The 19,970-nt window shown below is 35.0% G+C and overlaps 1 protein-coding gene across 2 annotated transcripts in view; it reads right to left on the bottom strand.

Annotated features, from left to right (window-relative positions):
• KLHL13 (kelch like family member 13) overlaps window positions 1-19,970 on the bottom strand; it is a gene marked incomplete at both ends in the record, with an annotated part of 394,445 nt that overhangs the window by 185,804 nt on the left and 188,671 nt on the right. The window lies entirely within an intron of this gene.

Raw genomic sequence — 19,970 nt, 5'->3', positions numbered from 1 at the left:
TTTTCTTTTTTTAAGGTGAAACTATTATACATTTATTTATTTTTCAGAAAAAAAATCTGTCCTGATATGGAATATGGACTCTAGATACCCAAAATAATCTCGAAGAAGGACAAAGCTAGAAGATGTATATTTTCTGATTTCAAACCATATAAAGCTACAATAATTGAAACAGTGTAGTAGGAGATAATTCTTTAACCATTTTCCTCTTTGGTATATCCTTAGTTTTCAGTAATTCCTTATTACAAGTAATATCATAAAACATTTTTATGTACAGATTTTGTACACTGTGAATATTTTTCTCTTGGATCCAGTCACCAAAACAAATCAATGGGACAAAGGTATTTGTGTTTTTAATTTTATACATCCAGCCTCCTGCATATATCTAGTGTACACTGTGTTCTAAAAAGTGACACATTCCTATAATCTCAATATTTGGGAGGCTGAAACAAGAGGATTACAAATTTGAGTTCAAACTTGTAAACTTGGCAAGACCATGTCTCAAAATAAAAACTAAAAAGGACTAAAACTATAGCTAAATGAGAAAATGCTCCTGGGATCAATTCCTGATACCATAAAAAATAAAGAAAAGAAAAGCCTTGTTTTCTGTCCTAATATTTAGCCAGAGACAGTGAGTCTTTTCTCAGGCTTATTGGATATTTCCACTTATTTTTCTATATATATTCTATGGGCCTAGAAAGCCCATATATTATTTTGTTAGTCAGAAACTAACACACCCTCTCCCAATTTTCAGAATCATTTCCTTCTTTTCTCTATGATTTGCTTTTTCATTATTAGTGCACTGTAATCATACCTCTTGATGAAGTTCAGGGTGATAGAAGAATATACATGCAGGTAGCACTTATTGAGCCCTCCCCAGTTCCTACTCCACTCCTTTTCCCTCCCCAACTTCCCATGCTCAACATAGTGATTTGTGATGATTGGTTTGTGCATGTACATCATGTCCATTGAAGTATGATCTTATTTTCCCTAAAATACAGTGTATAACAATAAGAAAGTCTAACTAATACAGAAAAGGGGAGTATGACTTTCTAATTATTATATACCGTATTTAGAGAAATAGGATTTAAATTAATGTGTTTGTGTCCCCCAAAAGATGGGTTTGAATTTGCAACAAATCTAGTGGTATTTCCAAACTCAAATGTGTGTGGATTAGATGTTACTGGGGCACAGGGAGGAGGTAGAATTAAAGATTTCAATCTCCTCATGACCATATTGTGATAAAAATTTAAATTCACCAGGAAGGGAAAATATCTCTAAACTTTTAATGTGCCCAATATATAACTTCAAAATATATAAATAAAAGAGACTGAACAAGAAGAAACTGACAAATCTCCAAAATAAATAAAAGATTTCTAACATCTCTATGAATAACTAAGAGAAGTAACAGGCAAAAGTAATCAAATAAGGTTACATATGACTTAAATAGAATTATCAAATTTAATCTGTTAGATGTATATAGAATATTATTTCATGAAGTAAAGAAACACCTTTTTGTACATGCCCAGAAAAAACATTTTATGAAAACTGGCTATACATTGGGCTATAAAGCAAGTCTAAACAAATATAAAAGGTATTGAAAATTAGAGTGTACTTTTCTGATAACTATGCAATTATGCTAGAAATCAATAATAAATAATATCTAAAAATATGCATGTTGTTATGTGATAATACCAATGTCAACTCAATACCCTGTATTGGGAAAGAGGAATTGGAGAGGGAGCTGAAGGAAAAGCCCATCAACTGCTATATGCATGTATGTCACTATCAATATTATTTATATTATAATGAAAGATGATAATACACCAATAGAAGTATATTAAAATAAATATTAAAAACGCCTACGTTTGCACATTAAACATTATCAAACATGCTAAGCCTGCAATCAACCTATTAGGTCAAATAAATTACAATGGAAATTATAAAGTTTTAAATTAAATAATAACAAACTTGATATAGCAATGATTGTGAGTTGCAGCTAAAATAAAACTTACAGACTTCCGGGAAGATGGCGATGGAGAAAAGCGGGGCTTATGAGCCCCTCTAACAACCAATCTCTATTACCACAAAATCAGTGCCTTTCATAGCCAGAAAACACCATCAGCAGAGAAACAAAAAATGTAATTTCAAGGGACAGAGAAAAAGAGGGCTGGACAAATGAGACACCACAAAGAAACCAGACTGAAGTGCTGCGGCCAGAGACGCGGTGCAGAGACATGCAGACGACATCTTCCCTTGCAGCACCAGGCCCCAGAGAGAAGGGTAACTCAGAACAGAGCTCAGAGCCAGAGAGGAGATATGGCAACCTCATGGCCAAGGACACGGCAGCAGCACCTTACTGCCGGCAGCAGCAGCAAGCTCACCGGAGGCTCCAGCCCAACGCACTCAACAGCCCACCAGGAGCAGCAGACAGCGAGCCGAGGTGAGTGGCTGCATATCACCAGGGCAGATTTCAGCAGATTTTTCAGCGCAGGGAGCATCTATAGCTCCCAGAAACTGGGCTCAGCACACCCTGCAGGGACTCAGAGCGGAGCTCAAAAACAGAGAAGAAATATGCCAGCCTCACGGCCAAGGGTGTGGCAGTGGTGCCATATTACCACCGGAGGCAGCAGCAGAGAATTCACCAAGTCCACTACAGCTCCATCAACATACTCAACAACAGTGAATCAAATTGCAGTGCCTAGAGGAGAAATCCCAGTACTGCAATCACAGGGACTTGACCCAGTGGGGAAGTGGCAGTGGAAGAGATTTCACACCATAGTCACAACTCCCCGCAGAAAAACGCCCAACCTGGCACCGCCCATGGTCCAAAAAAGCCTCGATTGACTCCCTGGGACTGAGACTCTGCGATACAACCCAGTAAAGGAGTAGTGGTGACTGAGATACCACAGACTCAAGATCCAGAGCACCTTAAGTGAAGTCTTAGTGGCCCAGGGAAGAACCCAGAGAAGGCACAAACTTCCGAAATCCTGGATAAGAGGAATAACAATAGAGCAATGAACACCCACAACCCCACAACATCAGAACCCGATAAAACAGAAATTCAGAGATTTCTAGAAGATCAAATCAGGAAAATAACTGTAGAAATAATAGAGGTGTTTCGAAAAGAATTTAGAGAGAGCCAAAAAGAGATAAAGGATGCAATTAATGAAGTAAAGGCCTCAATTCAAAGTACAAAAAACCGATTAGACCACATGGAGAATAGAATCTCGCTCTTAGAAGATGATCAATCAAAAAATGAACGCATGGTTTCTAATCTAGAAAAAAATATCCGACAACAGGAATCTGACATTGAAGAAATATGGGTCCATTTTAAGAGAGCTAACCTAAGAATAATTGGAATAGAGGAGGGAAAAGAAGGTGAAACCAAAGGGATCAACAATCTCTTCAAGGAAGTAATAGCAGAAAATTTTCCAAACATAGAGCAAGAGGTCGATACACAGGTCCAGGAAACTTATGGAGAACTCCCTTTAGACAGGATTGGAGAAAAGGATCCCCACACCACATAATTGTCAAAATGACCAATGTGGAAGCCAAGCAGAGAATCTTAAAGGCAACAAAAACAAAGGACCAAGTGACATTCAGAGGCAAACCAATTAGAATCACTCCAGACTTCCCAAACCAAGTCATGAGAGCCAGAAGGGCTTGGAGTAACATATTCCAAACTCTGAAAGAAAACAACTTCCAGCCAAAAATTTCCTATGCAGCAAAACTTTCTATCAAATTAGATGGGGAAATAAGAAGCTTCCATGACAAACAGAAACTCAAGGAATTTATGTCTTCAAAACCATCATTAAAGAAAATACTTAAAAAGATGAACTACAAAGAAGAAATAGTTAACACACACCAGAACCAGAGAAACAAGATGTTCCATCCAACAGACAACTAAGATTGGTTATCTTTGGAGATTCATTATTTATTTTAGTCTTTTACCTATTTCTCAATTGCATTGTTTGCCGTTATTGTTGCTAAATTTTAGGAATTTCTAGTTGGAATATTAATATACCGTCAGATATAGCATTTGGAAACATTTTATCCCATTCTATCAGTAACTTTTAACTCTGTTTACATTGTCTTTGGATTTACAATATTTTTTATTTTTTAGGGAGTTTGTTTACCCTTTTGTTGCCTGTGCCATTGAAATCATATCCAAGAAATCACTGCCAATTTCAATGTTGTGAGGTTTTATGACCCAAACTTTCTTCTAAAAGTTTATAGTCTTAAGATTTATATTTAGGTCTTTTATCTATTTTGAGTTAATATCTGTATATGGTGTTAGGTAAGGGTCCAATTTTATTCTTTTTCATGTAATTATTATTTTTCAACAATATTTAGTTAAAAGATTATTATTTCCTCCACCAAATGTTCGTGGAAACCTTGTCAAAAATAACTTGACAATATATGGAAGAATTTATCTCTAAGCTTTTATTTAACTCCAATGGTTTATATATCTGCCTTTATAACAGTACTACTACACTGTTTCAATTATTGTAGCTTTATAAGATTTGAAATCAGAAAATATACATCTTCTAGCTTTGTTTTTTTTTTTTTTCCGAGATCATTTTGGGTATCTAGAGTCCATATTCCACATTAGGATAGATTTTTCTGAAAAATAAATAAATAAATGTATGATAGTTTCACCTAAAAAAAGAAAAAATATTCTCTGGTAAGAAAGAAAGCAAAAAGAAATATTGAAATATTATCTTTAAGTCATCAAAAGCTTGTTATCAGACAAATGAAACTGTTATGTGGGATTATCATTGTTAATTTTGGATAAATTGCTATAATAATAGATGTCAACCACCTAGCCAAGCATGGGAAGAAGGGATGGGGAGGTAATGGGATGGGGATCGGGTAGGGGCTAACTGGGTGATGGGTGCATGTATGTCTACAAAAGTTTTTTGTCCCATTATGATGTATGAATACAGTGCACCAATAAAAAATACATTAAAATAAATTAATAAAATAAAATCTTACAGAGAAATGTATAGGCTTATATACTTATATTTAAAAAGAAAAGCAAAAAGTAGAGCTTAGTCATCCAGTTTCATAAGTTATAAAAAGAATAACATAAAAGGAAAATATAGAAATATTAAGCAATGAAAAATGAAATAGAAAACAAACTTATAAGAATTTCAAGAAAATCAAAAGTTTGATTGTTGAGGATTTTTAAACCTCATAATAATTATAAACTCCTGAGAAGACTGATCCACAAAAGAGAGGTTGATGAATATATGAGTAATAAAAATAAATATTACAGATACTACAGAGATTAAAAAGATAATCTTTTAAGGTTGTAAGGAAACAGGTACTCGAAAGCACAAATTGATTAAACTCTCTTTTATGAAAATGAAATACAATTATATAAACTTTTACTGTATTAATTCTTCCTCTACACTGTTATCTCACAAATATTCACAGAAATGTATGTACAAGGCTATAAGTAAAAGCAATTGCAAACTCTAGACCTAACATTATCATCCCTAGGAAGGGGACTAGATAGACATACAAGTAACATGATATATGAAACATTGAAAATAATAAGATAACATATAACATAACTTGTACACAAATGCTCATAGTAGCTTTACCCATAATGGCAAAAAGTGACACAAATGTCCACCTACTAATGAATGACTAAATATAACAATGTATCTATATAGTGTAAAATTATTCAGCCTTAAAAATAATAACATATTGATACATGCTATAATTTAGATAAACTTTGAAAATATTGAAGTAAATAAGTGAAAGAAGCCAGATACTATAGGCCATTTTATGATTATATTTTTATATAAAATATTCAGAATAAGCAAATTCAGAGACAGAAAGCAGAATCGTAATTGCCAAGGACTAGGGGGATGGGAGATAGGAGTGTCTTACCATAGCATGTTAATCATATCACAATTTTTAATTATATGATAAATAAAAGAGTAAACTAGGCATTTATGTCCTGACAGGGAAAAAATATATAATATATATTAAATTAGAAAGCCAAATTAGACATAGGTATGTATTGTATACCTCTATTTGTGTTTAAAAGAGGATATATACACATATGCCTCTATTTCTATAGAAAAGATTTTTAAGCAAACAAAGGAAAAATAACAAAGGCTAACTCCAGAGACAGAATACTTATTTTTCACAATTATTACTTCATTGTTTTAAATATTTTACCATTATGTGTATTGAACCTTTGTAATAAAAAACTAAATATGTACATTGAAAAATATTTTATAGTGTATTGACCACAATTAGAAAATAAAGGACAAGCCATACTTGGTTGTACAAGGCTGTAAACCCACTACTTCCAAATAAAAATCAAAAGATCTTGGAGTGTAGCTCAGAGGTAGAAGGAGAAAGAGAGAGAGAAAAGAGAAGAGAAGAAAAGAGAAGAGAAGAGAAGAGAAGAGAAGAGAAGAGAAGAGAAGAGAAGAGGAGAGGAGAGGAGAGGAGAGGAGAGGGGAGGGGAGGGGAGGGGAGGGGAGGGGAGGGGAGGAGAGGGGAGGGGAGGAGAGGGGAGGGGAGGGGAGGGGAGGGGAGGAGAGGAGAGGAGAGAGGAAGAGAGGGGAGGAGAGGAGGAGAGGAGAGGAGAGGGGAGGGGAGGGGAGGGGAGGAGAGGAGAGGAGAGGAGAGGAGAGGAGAGGAGAGGAGAGGAGAGGAGAGGAGAGGAGAGGAGAGAGGAAGAGAGGGGAGGAGAGGAGAGGAGAGGGGAGGGGAAGAGAAGGGAAGGGAGGGAAGGAGGGGAAGGGAGCGGAGGGGAGATCTCCAGCACATAAATTCTGGCCTTCTGTTTAAATTATTGTCTATAAGTTATGTGTTAAAATGTGTTCATTCTTTATGCATCTGTGAAGAAATACAGATTTGGTGAAACTAAAGAACTCCTAACATACTGAACGGCCTTTTTTTTCTGTTAGATACATTTCACTCCTCTAAAAATCAGAAAATAAAGGATTTTCCTTGTGCAAAAAGGAAAGACACAGTAAACGAGTTTCTGGGTTTTCTTTTTCTCATTAATTACAACATGTACCCAAAGAAGCTAAAAACCTAGACATAACAATGAATGTTAGACCTTTCCCAATAAAAACAAAAGGAAAGGAAAAATCTATTCTCCTTAGCTATGGACTGGGAAAAGGGCAGAATAGTAGGGCAGAAAACATTTATATGATAACTCTTCTAACTTTAGACAAACACTAGAAGAAAATTGGCACCCAATCCATGTCACTATAACCTTGACTGGGAGCCTAGACTTCTACCTTCACAAGACTATAATGAAAAAGATATTTTTCACTAAGATGGTAGTAAAGGAGATTACAGTATCCTTTAGTAAATTATCCTCTCTAGTAAAGTAGAGAGAACTTTCACCACTGCCCTGTGGTTTTCCCCCCACATACACACATATAAGCTTTCCAGTAGAAACAATGTGGGGAGAAGTGAAAAGTTACTCCTAACCTCTCAGGTAGGGTGGTATCAGTGGAGACCTAGCAGTGAACCAGGATTCTTACTTTCATGTAAAAAGACGATGCACTCCTTCAGGAATCAATGAAGGTCAACAAGAAAACCTGGGAGTCTATACTCACATGGCAGTAATGAGATTACATCTTTCCTCCCTTTGATAGAGAGGTATTAGAGGAAACCAGCTAAAACAGAGTGTTTTAATAAATCTAGAATCTCATTACATTAAATGCCAATTATATAGGTTGCCACAAAATAATAATTTACCATACCAAGAATCAAGGAGACCAAGATGCATGAAAAAGTCAACAGATAACAACACCAAGATTATAGATAATAGAATTAAATGACAAAGATTTAAAGTTGCAAACCTAAAATAGCTTCAATAAGCAATTATGAACAGACTTCTAAAAAGGTGTCAAAGTAGAATAAATCCAAATAAATCTACTACAAAATAAATTATACTCAACTTTTAAAAATTGCTAACGAAAAATCTTCAAAGCAGCTAAAGAGAAATGACACCTTACCTACAGATGGTGGTGGGTGAAATTCACATAACAGTGAATTTTTCATCAGAAACCATGGAGGCCATAAAGAAAGGACAAAAAATTTCATGTACTGAAAGAAACTGTCAACCAAAAACCCTATATCAAATAAAAATATCATTCAGAAATAAGAATCATGGCATTCTCAGAAAGAAAACAAAGAATGTGTCACCAGTAGACCTACCCTGGAAGAATGACTAAGGGAAATTCTTTCATCTGAAAGGAAATGATAAAACAAAGAATCTTGGGATATCAGGAAGGAAGAAAGAACCTGTTGAAAAATATAAATAAATACAACAGACTTCCCTTCACTCACCTCTCAAGTTCTCAAAATTATGTTTGCAATAATAAATAGCTCTCTATCTTCATTGTAGAGAGGACTACATGAAAATATAACAAATGAAACTATTATGTGAGATTACCATTTTTAATTTTAGATAAATTGCCATAATACTAGATGTCAACTACTAAGCCAAGCATGGGAGGGAGGGATAGGGAGAGAATGGGGTGGGGATTGGGTGGGGGCTGACTGGGAAAAGTGTGCAAGTATGTCTACAAAAGTATGTATCCTACTATGATGTATGAATACAGTGCACCAATTAAAAATATATATATATATATATATAAAAAAAGAAAATATAAAGTAACAAAATAGGATAAAACTATATGTTGCATGTAAGTCAATTTCTTGGCTGTGATAATGTAATATAGTTACCTAAGATGAAACCACAGGGGAAAACTGGGTGAAAGATATACTGCTCTATCTTTGCAAGTTCCTAGGAATCTCTATTTCAAATGACTTTTTAAATGCCTAAACAATTCAGGCTATTGTCTAATAGTGAGGTAAATTTAAAACAAATGATATAAATAAGAGTTAGAAGCAGTCATTCTTGCCAGGTGTGGTGGCACACTCATGTAATCCCAGAATTTGAGAGGCTGAGACAGGAGGATCACAGTTTGCGGATAGCCTCAGCTAGTTAGTGAGGCCCTTTGCAACTCAGTGAGACACTGTTTCAAAATAAAGAATAAAAAATAGGACTAGGAATGTAGCTTAGAGGTAGAATGCCCCTGGGTTCCACTCCCCATACTGCAAAAAAAAGCAGTCATTCTGAGCCTTATGGTCATTTTCACTTTCCTTTTAATTTTGCCCAAATAACTAACAATATATTGAGCTATTTATTTGCTAAAAATATCCCGTACTATTTCATAATCATTATATTGCTAATTTAACATTACATTGTTATTTTGCTATGTGTTCTACTATAGTTGTTTTAAATAAAATAGCTAGAAAAATTAAATTTAAAACTAAGAGTCAAAATTCTTCTGATATTCAGACAAATGCTATTTTCATAAAGTAACAATAACTAACATTAATTGAATCTTACCATTATTTAGGTACTGTGCCAAACATTCACATCATTTTATTTAATTCCTATAAAATATATTTTCTTTATTTGACATAAAGAAACCATGACTCAATGAAATGAGCTGAAGCATACAGTAGTAAGCAGTAGAATGCTTTTAATGTCTTAGCCGGGCATGGTGGTGCACACTAGTAATCCCAGCATTCGGGAGGCGGAGACCAGAGGATCTCAGTTCGCAGACAGCTTCAGGTACTTAGCAAAGCCCTTCACAACTCAGTGAGACCCTGTTTCAAAATAAAAAGACACGCCTGGGCATGGTGGTGCACGCTTGTAATCCCCGAGTTTGGGAGGCGGAGACAGGAGGATCGTGCAGGTTGGTAGCCAGTCTCGCTGGCTTAAGAGACCCTGTTTCCAAATAAAAATATAAAAATAGGTGTCTGGGAGTGTAGCCTGGAAGTAGAAAAGGACTTCTAAAAATCCCAGTACCACCAAAAAAGAATAAAAATAAATAAATAAATAAAAAGACAAAAAAAAAAAAAAGACTGGGGGGTGTAGCTCAGAAGTAGAATGCCCCTGGGTTACATCCCCAGTATCAGAGAGAGAAAAAGAATGATTTTATGTGTTAATGGCATATTCAGTTTCATGATTACCTGAAATATTTTGACAGTAGGTCTTCTAATGGTTTATGATGCAAAAAACTACAGATTTTTATGTTATTGTATAAGCATCAGTAGTTTATTATCTGCTAAAGTGTACCAAAGTTTTCTAAAAGAGTAGAAAAAGAAACAATAGCACAATTTTATTAGTTAAAATTCACTTAATTTTTAAAAATCTACATAAAGTCAACTTTAAGTTGACATAAAAAGATGTTACATAATAGGTATGTTAGGCATATTTTTATGCATAACAACGTACCTTCTGAAACAAATACTTTTAGGACAGGTTTTCTAACAAAAGGGATTAGCAAATATTCTAGACCCAAACCTACATAACTTAAATGAACATTAATTTAAATGGAATTTTCTTTCTAATTCTTAGGGAAAATGATTATACAAACTATTCTCATATAGATCCTAAAAAAAGTATTAATGCATTTCTGTAGTAATTAACAAAACGGGAAAATTTTTTCTGAAGCTTTAAACTTAGACACTTTAAAAGGCCTGAATTAAAGCCATCCATGTGTTTTATCCTGGTCCAATATTTATTCCTCATAAAGAATACGCTCATTCCTGACTATACAAAATGAGCTACTTAGACTTGCCCTATGAGCCTGTTTTTTGTCTGTCTAAACAAGGTCAGAATTTAAGGTTCTCCTTTAGTGCTTTTCATTTTTAGATGAAGAAAATAGAGCTCTGTTTATTGTTTTCTCTTTGTATTTTGTACCAAAATACCATATGTCATACTAGGTTACTTTAAATACATACACAAACACACAAACACAGACATATACACACACATATTCTTGAACAAAATGGCTCCCAAATAGATCAAGAGGGTTTGTGCTTCATCATGCTAATTTTCTAGTTTCTGAACAACTTGTAAAATATCACAGGTCAAAACTGAAGCTGCTACCATGTTCTGAGTTACTTCAGGAACTTTTAGTTTATTGGCATAATGTAAGAATGTATGCAGTTATCTGCAGTATGTCATGACTAATACATCCACTTACTAATATTTCAGGATTGCTGCTTGAGCTTACTTTTTCCATTAAGAAAAAATTTGACTTTGTTATGTTAATTATCATAAGGACTGGTGGTATATCATGTTTTCTTCACCTCTGAGCAAATAATGAAGATGCATTAAGTTCATTGGCATGTTAGAAAATGGGTCAGTCTCATGATCCATTCAGCTTTCAACCCAGCACACTGATCAGTCAAATCAAACATGAAAACCTTTTTCATTATCAGTTACCTACTGAAAAACTGTCCATGGTTTCACTTAGCAGCCTTTTATTCAATTTATTCTATTTCCTGGTTCCAATTTTTCATTTTCTCTCTTACTACTAAATACCACTCAACTGAGAATATCCCCAAATCTTCCTGTACATCTTTATCTTTCCACATTTATGCATCCCCTATACTTTGAATATCTTCTCATTTCAAAATCCTACCAAGATATTGAGTGTTGACTTAAAGCCTAATTCCTTGGAAAAAAACCTACCTTGACTAGTCCAGCCTTTCCTACATTTTTGGCTCTCTTTTCTTAATCAACATTTTCATGTCTATATACATCATCTTCTCTAATGATACAAACATCTTGAGGATAGGGACCCTTGTAAAAGTATTTTACCTTCTCTTTCTTCATTAGATTTTGTATATTTCTAAACTTAGAAGGGCTAGTTTAAATGGTTCCTGAGGCTCCTCCTAATTCTAAAATTCGAATGTCTATTTTTATATCTCCTATAATATATATTACAATCCTCATATTTATTTCAAACTATCTAATTTTAGCAGTACATAGTACAAAGTAACCCAGTCCTAGCTAACAAGAAATAGTCCTGTTTCTTCTACCGCAAAATTTTCCAAATGAAAAAAATGGAAGAACTACCAGTTTAACCATGCAGCCATAATGACAAAGTTAAATGTTCATTTATTCCTTTTTTCATTCAAAAAACATCAAACTCAATTCTGAGCCAGATATTATGCCAGATGACAGGGATAACAGACTTTTTCTCTGCCCTCAAGAACCTCAAAGCCAGTGGGACAGACTGAGAAGTAGAAATACTATTTGTAATAAAGGCTGTAGAAATACTGTTTGTAATAAAGGCTGCCAAAGAGAGACACAAATGATAGTATATATATATATATATATATATATATATATATATAGTACTTGACAGTAATTATGAAGTAGCTGAAGCTCAATCAAATCTTTTCAGAAGAGGTGTCCTCTAAACTAAACTCTGGAAGAAAGGAAGTAGCCAGTAGAAGTAGTCAGCAGAAAAGAAGAAATTCAGTAGACAAGAAAAGCAGCAATTGTAAATGTGCGTAGTCAAGCTGGCCACAGTAGTACTGGCCTCTAATCCCAGTCCTTGGGCATCTGAGACAGGAGAATCATAGGTTCAAGGCCAGGAACACACAGTAATTTAGTGAGACTCTGTTTCAAAATAAAAAGTAAAATATGACAAAGGAGTGTAGTTCAGCAGTAAAGGTCCCTGGGTTCAAACCCTGTGACAGTTTGGGGGAAGTACACGGAGTCCCAGTAAGGCTGCAATTTAGAATGTAACATCAGAAGGGGTAAAGGAAGAGCTAGAGTATAGTTTAAAGTCAAGTATTGTGATTCTATACTACAAAGCCACTGTAATAAAAACAGCATGGTACTGGCACAAAAACAGATACATAGATCAATGGAGCAGAATAGAAGATTCAGAAACGAAACCACACACTCACAGCCAACTGATATTTGACAAAGGGGCCAAAAACATATAATGTAAGAAAGACAGTCTGTTCAACAAATGGTATTGTCAAAACTGGTTATCTAATATGCAAAAAAATGGAATTAAATCCCACCTTCTCACCCTGCACAACAGTCAATTCAAGATGGATCAAAGACGGATATTAGACCAGAGACCTTGAGGCTCCATGAAGAGGGCATAGTTCCAACATTGCGACACATTGGCACAGATAATAATTTTCTCAACAAGACCCCAAAGGCACAACAAACTTAAAGGTGAATCAATATGTGGGACTGCATTAAACTGAAGAGCTTCTATTCAGCAAAGGAAACTGCCAAGATCCTCAAACGAGAGCCAACAGAATGGGAAAAGATTTTTGCCACCTATTCCTCAGACAGAGGACGGATATCTAGAATATATAGAGAGCTCAAGAAAATCAACACCAAAATTACAAATACTCCAATTAAAAAATGAGCAAAGTAGACACTTCACAAAAGAAGAAATTCAAATGGCCAACAAATGCATGAAAAATGTTCAACATCATTGGCAATCAGAGAGATGCAAATCAAAACTACTCTGAGATTCCACCTAACTCCAAATAGAGTGGCAATCATTTAAAACACAAACAACAAGAAATGCTGGCAAGGTTGTGGAGAAGTGAGAACTCTAAAACTTTTTTGGTGGGATTGCAAACTAGTGTAACCACTTTGGAAAACAGTATGGAGGATCCTCAGAAGAATGGGAACAAATCTACCATTTGACCCAGCAATATCATTTCACGGTATCTATCCAAAAGAAAGCAAACCAAACTATCAAAATAATCCATGTGTATCTTTGTTCACAGCTGCACAATTCACCATTGCCAAACTATTGAACTAACCAAGATGTCCATCAATGGATGGATGGATTACAAAACTGTGGGATATTTACACAATGGAGTTTTACTCAGCCATAAAAACAATTACAGCATTTTTCAGGGAAATGGATGGAACTGGAGGACATTATGCTAAGTGAGATTAGTCAGTAGCAAAAAGTAAGAAATTGGATGCCTTCACTAATATGTGAAAGCTAAAGTGAAATGGTCATAGGAAAAGCCCCAGGCAAAAAGGAGAACCTATAGAGGAGCAAATAAGGCAATCTGACTGAGGGGAGGGGAGGTGGGAAAAAAGTTCTCTGAGGCACATGATGTATTTAGACAAACGTATTGATATAAATCACTAAGCCAAGCATGGGAAGGGAGGGTTAGGGAAGGAAGAGGGTGGGGATTGGATGGCGGCTGACTGGGTAATGTGTGCATGTATGTCTACACAAGTCTTTTTTTATTACCCCACTATGATGTATGAATATGATACACCAATAAAATAAGAGTATGAAAATAAAAAAGAGCTAGAGTGATAAGGAGGAGTCCCATACTGATAAGTTTATATGTCATGCTGACAAGTTGCAAGGTTTATCCTGAAGCAAATGAGTAGTCAATGTTATAGAGATATCTCCAGATAAGTCATGAACTTGACCAAAGATTCAAGGTTCACATTACAATGTACAGCAGATACTGTTGGTAATCCCTCCAGTCTCTATTCTTTCCTTCTCCAAAGAATAATTAATGTGTTTGCTGAGCACACAGTCATAAGTCAAGGGCAATGTTTTCTAGCCTTCGTTATAGCTAGGTGTCACCATAGGACTCAGTTCTGACTACAAGGTCTATGTAAATATTAAAAAGATCTATGTAAATATTAAAAAAGATCTATGTAAATATTAAAAAGATCTATGTAAATATTAAGTTACATCTTTAAATGGAAGAGGTGTATTTTCTTCTGGCCCCTGTCCCATTTCTTTTAGATGGAATGTTCATGTAGAAGAACAAAAGGTGAATAGAATACTGTAACTGCCTCACAGAATGAAGGACTTATATTTGTTAACCATGTCATTCCGGACACTGTCAGATAAGAATGATCACTAATTTCTGTTAAATGAATATATATATAAAATATTTTACTTCCCCTCAGAGAAATAAGATGCTACTCTATGTAGTAAGACTAATTAAAATCAGTGAGTCTCCTTCATTTGCAGATAAAGCAGAGCTAAGAAAAAGGCAAATGGATCTAACCTATAGGAAGAGTCCTTCTAAACCATTTAAGACTCTTAACCAGCCAGGCGTGGTGGCACAGGCTTGTAATCCCCGCACTTGGGAGGCGGAGACAGGATCACGCAGGTTCGAAGCCAGCCGCGCTGGCTTAAGAGACCCTTTTTCCAAATTTAAAAAATATAAAATAGGTCTGGGAGTGTAGCCCAGAGGTAGAAGGGCTTCCAGGAACCCCAGTACCACCAAAAGAAAAAAGACTCTAATCCATTTTAGGCATTAAGTAGAAAACCAAATGGTTGCATAATCATTATTGATGTATGCATTGTAATGGGTTCATCATTTAAATCAATAAATATTTGAGATTACAAAAAACACAGTATTCACATTACTGTATATTCTCTTTTCATCCAAGTATTGTAGCACATGCCAGTCATCTCAGTACTTGCGAAGTTAAGCCAAGAGGATTGCTGGCTCAAGGCTAGTCTAAGCAACTTAGCAAGACCCTGTTTTAAAATAAAAACTAAAAAGTGCTGGGGATGTAGCTCAGAGATAGAATCTCCCTGGGTTCAAACCCCAATACCAAAAAAAAAAAACTCTTTTCACAATGTCTTAATAAACAAAATCTAGCTGTGTAAAAGGCACCATCATAATACAAAGAGCAAAATTTTGAAATCCAGCATCTATTTTAACTCGACCATGTCCAATTTCCTGACAATACGTGATACTAACAGTGTTATTATAAAGCTGTGCTTCCTTCTACTTAATATAAATGTATATTAAGTTTTCCTCTACTGAAAACAGCACCATAATTTCTGATTATAGTCTACTCTGCTGTGAGATCACCACAACCCACACACACACAAGGCAAAACAAGAATCCATCTAGGCAAATAAAAAACACACTTGAAATTTACAGCAAATCATTTTGAATGAATAAAGTCAATTTAACTTCAGCTGAAACTATGGCTCAAATAGAAACTCAACTCTAGGACATAATCAGCATAGAGAAATACTGTATAAGCATAGTAATATTTCAAAGTCATTCCCTAAATAAAAGTAGATAAAATTAAAAAATGATAAAAATCAGATATAGCAAAAGAGACCAAACTAAGTTTAACTCATTTTAAAAGACACCTATGTTGTTCAAGATATCTAATTATGCCTAAAGATTCTGTGTGTGTGTGTGTGTGTGTGTGTGTGTGTGTGTGTGTGTTACTGGGGATTGAACCTAGGGCCATTCTAACTCTGAGCTACACTCCCAGTCCTATTTTATTTAATTTTTTTATTCAGCATTTCATAAGTTTCAGAGGACCTAGTTAAGTTGCTGATGCTGGATATAAATCTTGGATCATGCTATCTTAGCCTCCTAAGAACTGGAATTACAGGTGTTCATCTCTGTTCCAGGCAGCAACTATTTGTAATGCAAATATGGATTGAGAAAATAAAATAAGACTTATTGGTTAAAAATATAAAAGTAAAGAGTAATAAAAATACTGTAATTACTACATCTGGGGGGTGATGGGGATTGAACCCAAGAGTATTCTGCTTTCCCCCTCAGACCTTTTTTTTGAAATAGGGTCTGCCTAGGTTGATAAGAGTCTTCATAAATTGCTGATGCTGTCTTCAAACCTGCTATCCTCCCAAAATAGTCTCGGAAGTACTAGGATTTGCATGTGCCACTATATCCAGCTTGTATTTATTACCTTAACATATGGGAATAGCTTTTCTCCCCAACATGCACAAAGATGTTTGGGATAGTAATTCCTACAACATCAAGTGCTTATTTCCGTGAAGCCTAAGTGGCTAAAAATAAAGCAACTAAAATGTTAATCTCCAATTATTTCATAATATCTGTATATAAGATATCATGGTATACATTTTATAAAACATTTTCCATATATATATATACAAACCAACAATCTGTGCTAGTCAAAAAAGAAGGGGTTGCTTCTATCACAATAATCTATCCACTACTAATCTATCTCTGGCATATCCTTCAGAAATATTTAAAAGTGCAAGAAGAGACTCAGAAAATTTCTCAGGTATTTTAGTGGCTTTGGCATGGTTTTTCTACTTTTATTGGAGCATTATAATTACAGATCATATTGAGATTCCAAGTGATACAAACATATAAACAATTCAAAATAGCCAAAATATGAAACCAACCTAGGTATCCATATACAGAAGAATGGATAAAGAAAATGAGGTATAAACACAAACAATGAAATTTTGCTCAGCCTTAAAGAACACAATTATGTCATTTGCAGGAAAATAGATGGAACTAGAGAATATTATACAAAGTAAGATCAGCCATTCTCAAAACATCAAAGGTCCTATGCTTTCTCCCATATGAGGAAATCAGAAAGAAAATAGGAAACAAAAGGAGTTCACATAAATAGCGGTTATATTTTTAAATACAAGCCTGGCTTATTAGTAATGACATCAATATTTTATGGCAAATGTATAATTTGCAAATTTTTATGTTGAATTCTTATTAAGAATTGAAAGTCAGCATATAATCCTTAGAAAGACTAGTTACTAATCAAAATGAAATAAAAAGGAGTTCTACAATAATTTGGAGATAAACTAAAAAAGCACAAAAGAATTACATCCTAATCTAACATTGAGAAATCTCTACGAATATTTTCACAGGGAAGCAGTAATACCAATAGGCACTCTTATTTCATCTCCTTTGTGGCCACATTTGCTTCAAAATATATTTCTTTTTTAGGAGTGATTAAAATGTTCTAAAATTTATTGTGGTGGTGGTTGTGAAACTCAGTGACTATACTAAAATGTTTTGAATTGTAAACTTTAAACAGGTAAATATTAGATGTCAATTATATTTTCTAAAATGCAAGTTTAAGTTGAATATCACACCCCAAACTAGATCTCTTATTATTAATATGAAAAAAATCTCAATTTCATTTACCATCTTATTTTTGTGCAGTACTGGAGATGGAACCCAGGAGCATTCTACCTCCAAGCTTCATCTCCAGCCCTAATTTTTATTCTTTATTTGGAAACAGGGTCTCACTGAATTGCAAAGGGCCTCACAAAGTAACTGAGGCTGTCTGTGAACCATGATCCTCCTGTCTCAGCCTTCCAAATTCTGGGATTACAAGCGTGCGCCATCACGCCTGGCTTACCATCTAAGTTTCTTTTAGCTCACATGCGTGCATACAGACACACACTTGTGTACACACACGCATATATGCACACCGCTTTGAACATGAAAATATTCAGAAGCACATTCCTTGCTTTTCAATAAAACTCCCTTCTTCAAAATATCTTCTAAACACTCTTCTCTAGTCATAACTTTGTATTTCACTGTAACTGTTTTCCTTTATTGTGTGTGTGTGGTACTGGGGTTCCTGGAAGCCCTTCTACCTCCGGGCTACACTCCCAGGCCTATTTTATATTTTATTTGGAAACAGGCTGGCTTCGAACCTGCGTGATCCTCCTGTTTCCGCCTTCCAAGCGCGGGGATTACAAGCGTGCTCCACCATGCCCGGACTCACTGTAACTGTTTTTCAACATGCCTTTTAAAGCTATCATGCTTTCTTATATAATGTTCCATGTCAGCGACAGAATGAAAGAAGTGTTATAGTTAAAAGTGCAGACTCAAAAATTAAATCACATGGGCTTTATTCCTAGCTCTTCCACATATTAGCTGTGCAACCCTTAGCAAGTTATTTTAAACTGTCCACACCTCAGTTTCCTCATCTGCAACTGGGGATAGGAACAGTTCCTACCTCATACAATGTGATGGTTTCAATGTGGAAGGAATGCATAGGAAGTACTTAGAATGGTGTAAGACTCATGATGAGTGTTGTAACAGTTTATCCATTGGCATCAGCATTAATGGTGACTGATATCAAGTTATTTTCTTGTTCTTGTTCTCTTGATATGGCTACTTCAGGACTTCTCTCTTCTAGTAGAAAGCTTCATATTTAATTGTTTAATAAGTGCTTCTTTGTGAATGCTTAAATAGATACTGTACTTACCTATAAAATTCCAAAAAGCACTTAGAAAATCCCTTAAGAAATCCCAAACACATTTGAATAAAAGTCAATTTGGGCATGTATAAAATCATGGTTGATATTTCTATTAATTGATGTTCATCAATTCATTGTCTAGGGATATTAAATGAGCCTTTGAACTAATGGTATATATTATATTGCAGAATCACTGGGTTGGTTAGAAATCAAGAGCCCTCTCAAAAACATATATTGGAGAAAAGATGATCTCTAAAATAGCACTGGAAAAACTGAATAGTCAAAAGTTAAAGAGTAGGTGTCTATCTCTTACTTTGTCCAAAAAAATCAACTCAAAATGAAACAAAGAGAAGCCAGGCCCAGCATTCCGGAGGCTGAGAGTGGAGGATCGTGGTTCAAGGACAGCCTCAGCTACTTAGTGAGGCCCTCTGCAACTCAGTGAGACCCTGTTTCAAAATAAAGAATAAGAAAATAGGGCAGGGGGTGTAGCTCGGAGGTAGAATGCCCCTGGATTCCATCCCCAGATCCGCAAAAAAAAAAATAAATAAATAAATAAGAATCAAAGAGCACAGTATAAGAGCAAAAGAAAACATAAGTGAAATGCTTCAACATATAAGCAAATGCAGTGATTTCCTAAGGAGGATTCCTATAGGTCAGGAAAGAATACCGAAAAATGAAAAATGTGATAGCATCAAATTTAAAAGCTTCTGCACAACAAAGGAAACAACAGAATGAAAAGTCTACAGAGTAGGAAAAAATCTTTGCTAGCTTATCTTTTGACAGAGGATTAATACCTAGATTATATAATGAATTCACAAAATTCAAAAGCAAACAAATTTTTTAATGAGCAGATACCCCTCTAAAGAAGTACAAATGGTCAAAAATTATATAACAAATGTTCATCTTTAAACATCACAGGATTGCAAATTGAAGCTATAGTGATAGGCTGTCTCACTTCATTAGTATGGCAATCATTGAGAACACAAATTACTATAAATGTGGTGAGGATGTGGAAAATGAACTCTCATACACTGTTGGTGGAAATGTAAATAACACAACCACTATGGAAAACAGTGTGAAAGTTTCACACAAAACTAAATACAGAACTATCACA

This window comes from Muscardinus avellanarius (genome assembly GCF_963383645.1).
Source record: "Muscardinus avellanarius genome assembly, chromosome: X".
Taxonomy (NCBI): domain Eukaryota; kingdom Metazoa; phylum Chordata; class Mammalia; order Rodentia; family Gliridae; genus Muscardinus; species Muscardinus avellanarius.
The sequence above is the reverse complement of the archived record's forward strand: the minus strand, read 5'-3'. Positions and strand labels throughout refer to the sequence as shown.